Below are 12,474 nucleotides of genomic sequence, written 5' to 3' on the forward strand. Positions count from 1 at the left end.
TCTTTGACAATCTCCATGACAGTTCGAAAGGAGAAGGGAGTGCTATCACATCTCCTCAAAGTTCCTGTGTCAGAACTTCTATTGTCCTATGAATGTCCCAAAGTAAGTGACCCCCCAAAATGCAAAGTCAAGCTTAGTCTCCCACAGTAAGACATGCTAGTGAACCATCTCTGTCTAATGCTGCCTGATTCTAACTGGAGAGTGTACATTTGTTCAGCTTGAAGAGTGACCTGCTATGGGGTGCAGCACGTGTGACAGGCTTTGTCAGATCTTTATTAATCACCTGTCTCTACCTTTGTTCTAATTTTAGATGCCTGGCAGAGAAATTGAACTAGAAAATTATCTAGTCATTACAGTTTTATTCTGTGAAGAATGGAGATTGTCTATTAGTGCCATGGTAACAACCAACTAATAAAATTTAGAGACTAGACTACTTGTCATGACTGGGGTTCACTGGAAAATGTTTTAATGGAACAGTTCTGTCAAAAAATGAGCTTTTAAAATTTGCCTTAATTATAAAAAAAGGATGCAATTTGTTGGGAAGAGACCATTTCTAGACTTGTATGTAATAGCAATAATAAAGCCTTTACTAATGATTTTCTGATCTTCGTATTTTATACCTCATCACTGCATCTTATCATATGAAGATTTAAATATTAAATAGAAACTAACTAGTCTAATAAAATCTGAATATAGTTAATATCTGTCATAAGACTATTTCAAATGAGATTCTTTACTGATACTATTTTAAAAGGTTACTATAAAATGATTTGGTTGGTTTTTGTGAAATGTCCCTTAAACTCATTGAGACACATCCTCTACTATGTATAACATATGTGCTATTTTCTCAGTTGCACTATTTTTTAGAGTACTTAAAGAATTAATCACATGCTTTCCCCTATAATTATATCTAAACTGAGCACATCTGTCATAAAAGATGATCAGCTCTGATCCATATTTACTTATATTAGGTAAACATTAGGCGACGATAGAAGGAAAGCAAAATTAATTCTTTCAAAGTGTCAATGACTTAGAAATATACTTCCCTGTGGCACTAAAACCCTGAGAAGTATTTACTTTTTACTGGTTTTTTTTTTTTTTTGGTACCAGGGATCAAACTCGGGACCTTGTGCTTGCAAGGCAGACGGCGGAACCACTGAGCTAAATACCTGGCCCCAAGAAGTATTTACTTTTATTTACATCCACAAAGATTCAGTGTTTTATTAATAAGAGTACTGAACTGTGACCTTCAGCTTTTACATTAAATGGCATAAGAAAACTTGTATATTAGCCTAATATATAAAAGAGTATCTTTAAAACCAAGGTCCGGAACTGAGGACTATATTGTGTCCTTTTCAAGGTCAAATTGCCCACTTCATTCAGAGATCCACAAAACCTAACGTTATTTCCAAGAACCACAAACTTTGGTATATGTGACCACTGCTCAGACATGTGGTCACACAGCATTTTTCTGAGTCCTTTTTGGCCTGTAGATGTGCTAATTAAGCTATGGAGAGCTACCTTTTAATGCAGATTCAAACAAGCTTTGAGTAACTACTCAAAATTTCTTAATCAGGCCATTTTAACCAAAAATGATTATGACAAATTAGCAAAAAATGGATCAGGATTTAGAAATATTTCTCCTTTTATAAAACAATTTGGTATTATAAAAATAATCTTCCATTATATAAATAAAAACTTTTCTTATGCTACAGTGTCAGTTGATTTTTAAGGAGGAAATCTGTGCAAACATTAAGATATCCACACTGACAACAGGAGAAAGAGCCAGTTGAGAACTCTCCTGAAAGACCATGTATTCTACTGCCAACCTGTAGACTTTCCTCAGACTTACATGGAGTTATCATCTGCCCACCTCAGTCTTTACACACTGTTGGTTTGAGTGATCATGATCTTGCTTCACACTGACAGGGGTCACTGCACAGCTTTTAGCTCCCACAGCTCTGCCAGCTCCTGCAGCAAATACTGTGGGCAGGACAGCATTCCTGTCTCACAGGTCTTCTCACACAGCCATAGGCTGTCTTGGTGTCTCTTGGGTCCTATGGCTCCCATCCAAATGCCCATGCTTACATCTTCACCCTGATAGGTCTTTAATCTCCCAGAGTTGCTTGCCAGCCAGCTGACTATGTCCCTGAAAATCACATAGCCCAACCCACATCCAAAGGCAGGGTAGGCTGGGCTGGAGTACTCCAATTCTTGCCACTTGCCAGTTCAGTCCACTGCCCAATTCAGTCTGAAATTTCCCCACCAAAAGTTAGACCCATCCAGATCCTTCTGGGCAATTCTATTAAATATAGCTTCTAAGTCTATGTAATAGTCATCATCTGTCTTTAGGAACAAATTGAAGCTGGTTGTTTCCACAGTCCATCTATAGAAGTTCAATAATTTCGAAGGAACATTTCGATAAGTATCGACAACATCCACAAACACAATGCCACCGTAGACCCTGCTTTCCTCCTTCAATAAGGCATCTTCCTCATGGAGATTCCTCATATGATCAACAAGTCACTGAGACCGAGAGTGAAGGTTACATAAGAGAGCATCGCCTTCCTGAACAGTGTAAATAAAACCACTTGCAACTCCCTCCACACCTTCCACAAATTCATGAGGCAGCACACTCTCCCCAGCCGTAATGACTCAGAGAACTCCCCCTCCATCATCAACCATTACTTTGTGAAGGTTTCTTGACACAAGACCACGTAGATCTTGGCTCTCCTACACTACTATACCTTCAAGCTCTCTGGTAAGATGAACTGTTCAACAGGTTTGTACTACAGCTTGTTTACCTGAAAGCCACAGCTCGGAGGACTAAAGTGAGCAATGAAGATGGCCTCCTGTTCTGTCTGATAAAGCTTCACTGTGATGTTCCTCTGGAACCCTACATCACTGGTATCGTAGAATACCCCAAGACTGATAATAACAATTGAGTAGAGAACTCAGAAGCTCACACTAGCAACTTGGTTCTCAGAGAGCTCTGATGCAGCATCTTCAGAAAGACTGAATGCCTCAATTTCCTAATTCAAAACTGGACTCGTAATGTTGAGCAGCCTACAGGAGTGAGGGTTCTCTCTGTCTTCCACAGGTACTTCACAGCCATGAAGCACCTATTATGAACTTCACAAGCACACGTTGACTTAATGCTGGATGTTCTGTCAAATGCTTCAGCCAGGTGCTTCTTATCACATTTCGAAGTTCATGGCTATTTCGAGCTGACACACCAACCACCACATCATAGTGACCAGATTTCCACCGAGGAAGTAAGGTAGATTGATCGGCCTGGCCGGCCCCAGAGGCGTGGGTAGGTGGCAGGGAGCTCAGACACAGCCAGAGGTGCAGCGCTGCTTCAAGCACGCACAGGAATAGCAGGACCAACCAGTTTCGCGAATCACACCCCCACCTCTGCGCACCGGGACCGCCAGTGTCGCCGCAGAGAGCGAGGCCCACTAGAGCCAAGCCGACGGGCGGCGCTGGCACCCACGCGACCACTCCGGCGTGCCAGTCACGCGCCCAGCGCCATCGGGCCAGCTCTGCTCCAGTCCGCGCCTCTGGTCGGTTTAGGAACTCTTGCTGTCCCTCTCCTTGGGTATGATGGTGGATTCGGCAGACAGGTTCACTGGCACATGATTGTCTACTCAGCCAGGATTAATTCCAATGCAATTAAGTCAGCTACATTAGTAACAGGATTATTCATTATAGTGGTATCTATCAGGGCTAGTTGAAAAATAACATACCACAAGATAGTGCTTTGGATCTCCCATTAGCCTAGTAAAGAAATCCATGATTATAGTGTAAGCATCCTAACAACCAAAGCCTTGAACCACAGTTAATATGCACTTAATGTGATGGTAGTGTCTCTAATGGTGAAAAACAGCATTCAACAGTAATTTTGTACAATCAGTTATCTAAAGCCCAGGAGGTTGGGGTCTGGGCATTGCCAAATGGGGGAAGACAAGAGAAAAAATGGGAAAAAAAGCGTTTTTAAAAAGTCTTCTGCTTGGGGCCAGGGATTTAGCTCAGTGGCACTGTGCCTGCCTGGCAAGCACAAGGTCCTGAGTTCCATTCCCGGTACCAAACATAAAAATTAAAAAATCAGTCTTCTGCTCTGTTTTATGGGGAAAAAAAAGAGAGAAGGAGGTAATAGATCATAATCTTGGTTATGGTATATATTCAGAAGGGGATAACGGTAAAAAGAGTAAAATAATGGAATAAAATTGTGGGGGAAGATGTACAGAAAGAGGAAAACAACAAAGAATAAAAAATTTAAAAGTAAAATCAAAATGAAAAATAATACAATCAAATAGAGACTAATACAAAAAAAATTTTCTTTTGGACCCATGGCTCTCTTTCTCAGCCTAGTGTAAAGGAGTAGAGCTCCATCCAGGGGGTGTGTCTCTTATGTTGTAAATCTAAGGTGGTAGTCCACCCCCAGAATGGTGCTGAGTGTAGAGACCTGCTTACAGTGAGATCATGGCACCAACATTAGCTTCCAGTCTTGTGCAACTGATGCTGAACCTGGCCTCTGACCACATGTGTCAGGTCTGTTCACCACCTGCTGCCCTCAGCAGGACTCCCCCCAATCTGCTCTCCAGCTGCCGGCTGTCTCCCTCAATGGACTTCCCCACATCCGCTTTAGGAACTTGACAATGTAAAGCAGCCAAGGGGCTTCTCTAGGACCCAGGTTGAAACACTCAGCCCTTGGCTACAGTGGCCTTCCCACCAGCTCTTGCTCCACAATTGTGGCTCTGGGTGCTGTACCAAGGTTACTCACCAACTGTTGAAAGTGGAAGTCCATTCTGGAAGTGGCATCACATGTTTTCCCTGCTGGTTCCAACAGCAGATGATTTTTTCAGGCCCAATGCAGCTCCTTTGTTCTCCATGAACAAGAAACTTGTTACTTTCACTTTACTTCCTTGTTGGAGGTAAGCCAGCCACTGCTGGTGGCACTACATGGTTTCTCTTTCATGGTGTGATATATTTCTTCTGTATCACTTAATCCTATTTTCTTCTTCTCTTGTCAGTTCCTTTATATTTCCTGGGTAATCTCCATACAGTTCAATTCCTCTCCTAGCTATTTTTTTCTAGACTCTAGACACTTTGTCCTAGAGAAGCTGTTACTGGCCCTCACTGCTCTACCATTTTGATACCATACCTCAGACTATTTTTAAGTTGTTAAGGAAGTTCCATATTAATTTCCATGATGGTTATATGGACTTATATTCCCACAAATACTATTCAAGTTTTATCTTTCCTCCACATTCTTGCTAGCAGCTGTTATTTCATCTTTTTTTTAATAAAAGGCCTGCTTGATTGATATTGCATTGTAGCTTTATTTTGCACTTTCACGTGTGTAACACTGAGCATTTCTGTTGCATATACTAGCTATATAAAATGTTTGCTTAGATTTATTGTCTATTTTTAATTTGGTTATTTGGATTTTTGCTATTGAATTTTTGGAGCCACTTACGTATTCTGGATACCAACCCATTGCCAGATACATAGTTTGCATATATGTTCTCCCATTCTGTATGTTGCCTATGCCCTGTGTTGATTGGTGTACTGGGGAACTGTAGCTTATACAAGTTGAAATTAAAATGACAATCACACTGAGTGAAAACCATCTCTGTGGGCTCTTGGCTCAGATCTGCAGATTAGAACACAATAGTAATAAAAAAATCAGGAAAAACAGAAATTAGGAATGACTACCCTAAACATATCCATAAAATGTCCACTAAAAAGCTCACAAATTTACATATATATAATTTATTGTCATTAATTTCTAAGGTTTTCCCTCTTCATGTGGTTTATTCTACCCTATTCCAAAAATGTAGTCAAGATCTTTTCATCCATTGTATTCTTTCAACCCACAGGAACCAAAACCAGAAAATAACTAGAGAGCATTTATTTCATTTTCTAGTAAAAAAAATTTCCTCACCAATGGCTGACACACAACCATTTGAAGATAAGAAGGAGGCCTGGATGATGAGGCTATCACTGATAACCTCCATCATTCAAGGACCAAACAAGCCTTTCATATTCTTTGTGACCTATGGGAGGAATGGATCCACAAAAATCACTTAAAATTAATTTCTCACAAATTGAGAAATTTCTCAACAGAGTGAAGATTTGGAGTCAGATTTGATTGAACTAAAATAAAATGCGGCAGCATTTCTTTCATGTCTATGCAGTTAAGAGTTATATTTGATACACATATAGTAAGTTTGGTGTAAGAAAAAAAAATTTTTTCTCCACCCCAATCCTCAAGTAAGTACCCTGAAAGGCTGGGCTGAGTCTCAGAGTTACCCTGATTGAATTAATTATGATAATAGAAATAGTATAATATTAAAATATGGAATTCTGACCTACTCCTATGACTACATACATAGAGAATATCATTTTCTAGAGAAACAATGTCATAAGGCGAAAATATCCACAACACCACCATCATCTTCTTCTATTCAATTGAATTCAAAGATTTCATCACATGCCTAGGTGATATCTTGTCTCTTCAAAAACTTCAGTTTCAGTCATCTTCTAGAAGTGACTGAAAAAAATCTCTGACCAGAGATTTTTTACTACAGGCATATCTCATTTTATTGTCTTCAGTTTATTGCAGATATTTCACTTTAAAAATACAAGATTTATCGAAACCTCACATCAAGCGCGTCAACTGATAGCTTTTTTTTGCCATAGCATGTGCTCCCTTTGTGTCTCCATGTCACATTTTGGTAATTTTTACAATATTTTAGTCCTTTTAATTGTGTCTATAAGTATTATGATGATCTGCAGCAGGTGATTTTTCATGTTTCTAATATAATTGTTTTGTGCACCACAATGCTCACATAAGACTGAGAATTTAAATGATGAATGTGTGTTCTGACTGCTCTACTGATGATCATTCTGCATCTCTCCCTCTCTCCTCAGGCATCCCTATTTCCAGAGACAATATAACATTAAAATTGGGCCAATGAATAACTCTACAATGGCCTGTGGGTATTCAAGTGAAAGGAGGAGTGGAGGTGAATGTCTCCCTTTGAATCAAAGCCAGAAATGATTAAGCTAAGTAAGGATGGAATATCAAAAGCTATGATAAACTGAAAGCCAAACCTTTTGCACCATGGTTAATGCAAAGGAAAAGTTCTTCAGGAAATTAGAAGAGCTATTCCAGTGAATGTATGAATGGCATGAAAGTGAAATAGCATTATTGTTGATAGAGAGAAAGTTTCAGTGGTCTAGATAGAAGATAAAACCAGTTACATTATGAGTCTAAGCCAAAGTTTGATCAAGAAAAAGGTTCTAACTCTCTTCAGTTCTATGAAGAGAGAGGTGAGAAAAGCTTATAATAAATGCTATAAGATGATCCAAGTTTGTTTAATAAAGGAAGCAATCTCCATATCATAAAAGTACAGTATAAGGGGGAGCATCAGTGTGTAGAAGATGTAGCAAGTTATCCAGAAGATGTAGCTAAGATAATTGAAAGAGGAGGTTACCCTAAACAATAGATTTTAAATTAAGGAGAAAGAGCCTAATACTGGAAGAATGCACTGTCTAGGGATTCCATAGCTACAGAGAAGTCAATACTTGTATTCAAAGTTTCAAAGGATGGGCTGAATCTCTTCTTAGGGGCTAAAAAATTTGGGGACTTTAAGTTGAATCCAATGCTTACTTACCATTCTGAAAATCTTGGGTCACTTGAGAATTATGCCAGATTTACTCTGCCTTTGTGCTATAAAAGGAACATCAAGGTCCAAATATCAGATAGAGCTCAGATACAGATATATAATGAGATTAATATTTTCACTTCTGCTAACACATTTATTCTATGGCCTATGATTCAAGAAGTATTTTATTTTTTGGTACTAGGGATCGAACTCAGGACCTTGCACTTGCAAGGCAGGCGGCAGAACCACTGAGCTAAATCCCCTGCCCAAGAAGTCATTTTTTTTTCTTTCAAGTTTTATTATTTACATTTTGTAACAATGTAGCTGGACTATATAAGAGTTCACCTGATGGATCTGGGCCAACTAAATTGGAAATATTATGGGAAGCATTCAGATGACATTAAGAATATTCACAATTCATTGTAGGAATTTAAAAAAATCAATATTAACAAGAATTTGGAAGAAGTTGACTTCAACCCTCATGCAGAGGTTTGAGGGTATATTAGCTACTTTCCTGTCACTGGGAAAAAAATACTCAACACCTCCAACTTAAAGAAGGAAAGATTTATTTTGGCTCACAGTTTCACTGGATTCAGTCCATGGTTGGCCAGCTCCAGGGCAGAAATAGTATGGTGAAGGAAAATAGTAGTCAGGAAGTAGAGAGAGAAGGAAGAAGCTGGGGAAGAGAATGCACATTTTCAAATCATGCTTCCAATCACCTGCTCTTTCTGACCAGGGCTCATCTTTGAACATGATGCTTGGGGGGTAGCGTTTTAGATCTAAACCGTAACATTTCACTCATGACCTTCAAAATGCTCATGTCTATCTCATTATACGAAAATCATTTAGTCCATTTCTAAGAGTTGTCATTCTTAACAGTTGAAGCATAGTTGTAAAGTCTAAGTTCAAATTCTTCTCTAAGAATCAAGCTAAACCCTTAGCTGTGAGTCCCTGTAAAAAATCAAAAAGAATATTAAACAATTCCAGCACACAATGTCACCGGATAAAGATTCCAATTCCAAAAGTACAGAAGCAAGAGAATAGACAAAAATAGGATCAAAGCAAGTCCAAAACCCTTTAAGGCAAACAAAATTCTAGACATCTCTATCCAGCACCCAGGGCAGATTGTAGTGCGATATGAGCTCCAAAAGGTTTGGACACTTGTGGCCTTGCTGTTTGCAACTCACGTGGCCCCTCTTGGGTTGGTTCTGCATGCTGCCTGTGGCTTTCCTCAGCAACAATTCCATGTTCCTGGCATCCTCAATGTCTTGGGTTCTCCACTGCACCATCAGTTTCACTCTCACTGCTTCATGTATTGGTATCTGAGGAGAAAATTGCCTGGCCTCCAAGACCTTCCTTTGAAATCCACGTGGAAGCCCACATAACTTCAAAACCTTTGAATTCTGCATGTCTGAAAAACCACCACTGCATGCAAGGTCTGCCATCAGTTTGAGCATTTAGATCATGGCTGCATTGGACTCTGAGTGTTCAGATGGCTTAATATGCTGAAATAAATCCTGGGGAAAAAATTTCCTAGCCCAGGGGCTCATTTCTCAAAAGAAAGGTTTAGACTCTTGCACCTTTGAGCTTGTGATGAAGGGGGTTGCTAATTTCTCAGATGCCTCAAACCATCTTTCCTATTGTCCCGATGCAAAGTACTTGGCTTCTGTTTTTTGTTTTGTTTTGTTTTTTGGTTTTTTGGGTACCAGGGATTGAACTCATGACATTACGCTTTCGAGGCAGGCACCAGAACCACTGAGCTAAATCCTCGGCCCAATGCTTAGTGCTAATCTTTTCAGCAATCAAGCTCTACTGGGCCCCAAATTTACACTTTCCTTCTAGCCACAAGAAAAAAAAATTTTAAAAAATATTTGCCTCTGCTTTTTTTCCCTATTCTTATTGTAAACCTCGCTAAAAGCAGCAAAGAAGACCCACACCACAGCCGGAACATTGGGCTGCCTTGAAATTTCCTCCATCAGATTAATTAGTGTACTACCCTTAAGTCAGTCTCCTGTAAGGTCTCAGGACATGGAAAAATGGAGGTAAATTTTCTTCCAGAGTATAACATATATGGTCTTTGTACCATGCTGGAACTTCCTGAACCTGGCCTATACTGTCCAAAAACCTATCAACATCGTACTCTTTTGACCTCTGACCAGTATTGCACATGAAGCACTTCTCAAATATTCTAGGGCTTCTCTAGTCTGCATCTGCACTCCTTTCCAAGCTTCTCCTACTAAACAATTCTGATGTTTTCTAAACCATATGGTAAAATATTTGTCACAGCAATGACTCCTCCGTAAGTACCAATTTTCTGTGTGAGCTACTTTCCTACCACTGGAACAAAATACCCAACATCCATAACCTAAAGAAGGAGATGTTTATTTTGGCTCACAGTTTCAGTTGACTCAGTCTATGGTGGGTTAGCTCCAAGGCAGGAATGGCATGGCAATATGGTATGGTGGAGGACAGTTGATCACTGCAGGATGGTCAGGAAGTAGAGAGAGAAGGGAAGAGTCAGAGTAAGAATATCCCCTTCCAATTCACACCTACAGTGACTCACCACTTCTGCCCAGATACTACCACCAAATGTGAGATTTGGGGGGAGCATTTCACATCTAAACCATAACAAAAGGGTTCAAAACTTCAGTAGAGGAAGCAACTGTAAAATTATTTAAAAAATAGCAAGAGAACTAGAATTAGAACTGAAACTTGAATATATGACCCAATTGCTACAATCTCATGATAAAACTTGAATGGATAAAGAGTTCTTATATGTGAGCAAAGAAAGCAATTTTCTCAAGATGGAATCTACTTCTGATGAAGATGCTGTAAATATTGTTGAAATGACAATAAAGGATTTAGCTATTATATAAGCTTAGCTGATAAAGCAGCAGGAAGAGTTGGGCAAAGAGAGTCAAATTTTGGAAGAAGTTCCACCATGGGTGAAATGTTATCAAAAAGCTTTGCATGCTAAGAGAAATATTTCATGAAAACAACAGTCTACTGATGTGGCAAACTTTACTATCATCTTATTTTAGGAAGTTTCCAGAGCCACTTCAAATTTCAGCAACTACCATTAAGTAGTATACATAAATATCAAGGCAAGCTCTTCCATCAGTAAAATGATTATCACTCAATGAAGAATCAGTGATCATTAGCATATTTTAGCAATGAAAAATTCTTTTTAGAGTATGTAAATTGTGTTTCAAATATAATTTCACTGAGCACTTAATAGACTATAATATGTGTAAACATAACTTCATTTTTATTGGTACATTTTAGATAAACATAATAACATTTATCTTAGGAAATTTATACCTGTACATGATATATCTTGCTGCTTCTTTTTACTTCTAAAAGAACTTGGAAAGCAAAAAAATATTGTGTGACGTATTCTATTGCAATATTCATTTTATGTTCGTGCTGTGGAACAATATCTATAATATATCCAAGGTACACCTCTATTCTAATACCAAGTCTCTCTCTTTTTCACAGTTCCAAAGTATATATCCTAATTCCCCAAATCTTCCTCCAGAGGCCTACTTTCTTAGTCACTTTCTCATCACGTGAAACCCACAACTTAAAGATTAGAGGTATATTTTGTTCACATTTTAAGGCCATGATCAGATGGCTCCAAGGGAGGAAGGGAGGCAGGCTGGAAGATTCTAGCAGAGGAAAGTTGCTCATATCATAGCATCCAGGTAGCAGAAGAGAAGACCTAACAAGAAAAATCTCTCGGAGAAAGAAGCAAAAACCCAGGATGGAAAATATATCCACTCCTTCCAACCAGATCCCACATCCCAACAAGTCAGCTGTATCTCCCCTTTGACTTGATCACCTTCCAAAACCCCCAACTATAAGCACATGAGGCCTTTGGGTGATATTCTTGATCTAAAACACAACATTCTGCCCTACCCCCGACCCCAAGACTTTCTTAGGCATCTCTTTCTGCAAAATGCACTTACTCCATTTTTAAGATTCCCCAAAGTCTTAAAAGTTTTAGCACTGCCAAAAAGTTCATGTCCAAAGTCTTCTCTTAGACTCAATACAAATTCTTATCTGTGAGGTTCTATAAAAATCATAAAGTTAGATGGGTGCAGCGGTGAGATGCAGAGCCACCTGGAGCAGTCTGGCTGCACCACCCCCTTCCGGGCCTCCAGGCCAGGGGTGAACTGGTGAGGAACTGAGCCAAGTGGGCACCTGCAGCACCACCCCACTCTCCCCTCCCCCTGGCCTCCTGGTTGAGCCTGTACCTGGATCCACACCCCAGAGCCACAAGGGATCATAAAGGCCATTGTCCTGAACTCCAGAAGTTAGAGCAGAAGTGAACAACAGAAAGAGTTTTCCAGAGTCTACTTGGCAAAAACCTCAATGAGGAGAAATAATACTGCTCTCTTTTATTAAGTAAAAAGAAACTAAGAAAATATAGTGATTTTTGCATTAAAAGACATGTTTTCATATTAACAAACATGCGTTGGGCTTACTGTTGTTCTTATCAATTATTAAATTTTTAAATTGGTTTATATCAGAACATAGCAGATACCAATAGATATAAACTGCATAAACAAAAACTTTTGAGGATTCTAAAAAAAATTCTAAGCATGTGAAAGGATTCTAAAAGCAAATTGGAGAGTTGCCACGTTATGTTAACATTCTCCACAATAAGGGGTACATGGAGTGGCCCAGAATCAGTATTTTCAACAAGTTTCCCAAGGGAAGCTTATGCACATTAAAGTTTGAGATTCACTGCCACATACAATCGATAGTTCCCCATGATTGGGGTGAATAATATGGC

General features: G+C 39.2%; 1 pseudogene; it reads right to left on the reverse strand.

Annotated features, from left to right (window-relative positions):
- Positions 1 to 1,904: 1,904 nt before the first annotated feature.
- LOC101707571 (UDP-GalNAc:beta-1,3-N-acetylgalactosaminyltransferase 2 pseudogene) lies at positions 1,905 to 4,547 on the reverse strand (annotated as a pseudogene).
- Between the last annotated feature and the right edge of the window lie 7,927 nt (positions 4,548 to 12,474).

This window comes from Heterocephalus glaber, unplaced genomic scaffold, assembly GCF_053883595.1.
Source record: "Heterocephalus glaber isolate CG9 unplaced genomic scaffold, H.glaber_assembly_v1.0 deba00001613, whole genome shotgun sequence".
NCBI lineage: Eukaryota > Metazoa > Chordata > Mammalia > Rodentia > Bathyergidae > Heterocephalus > Heterocephalus glaber.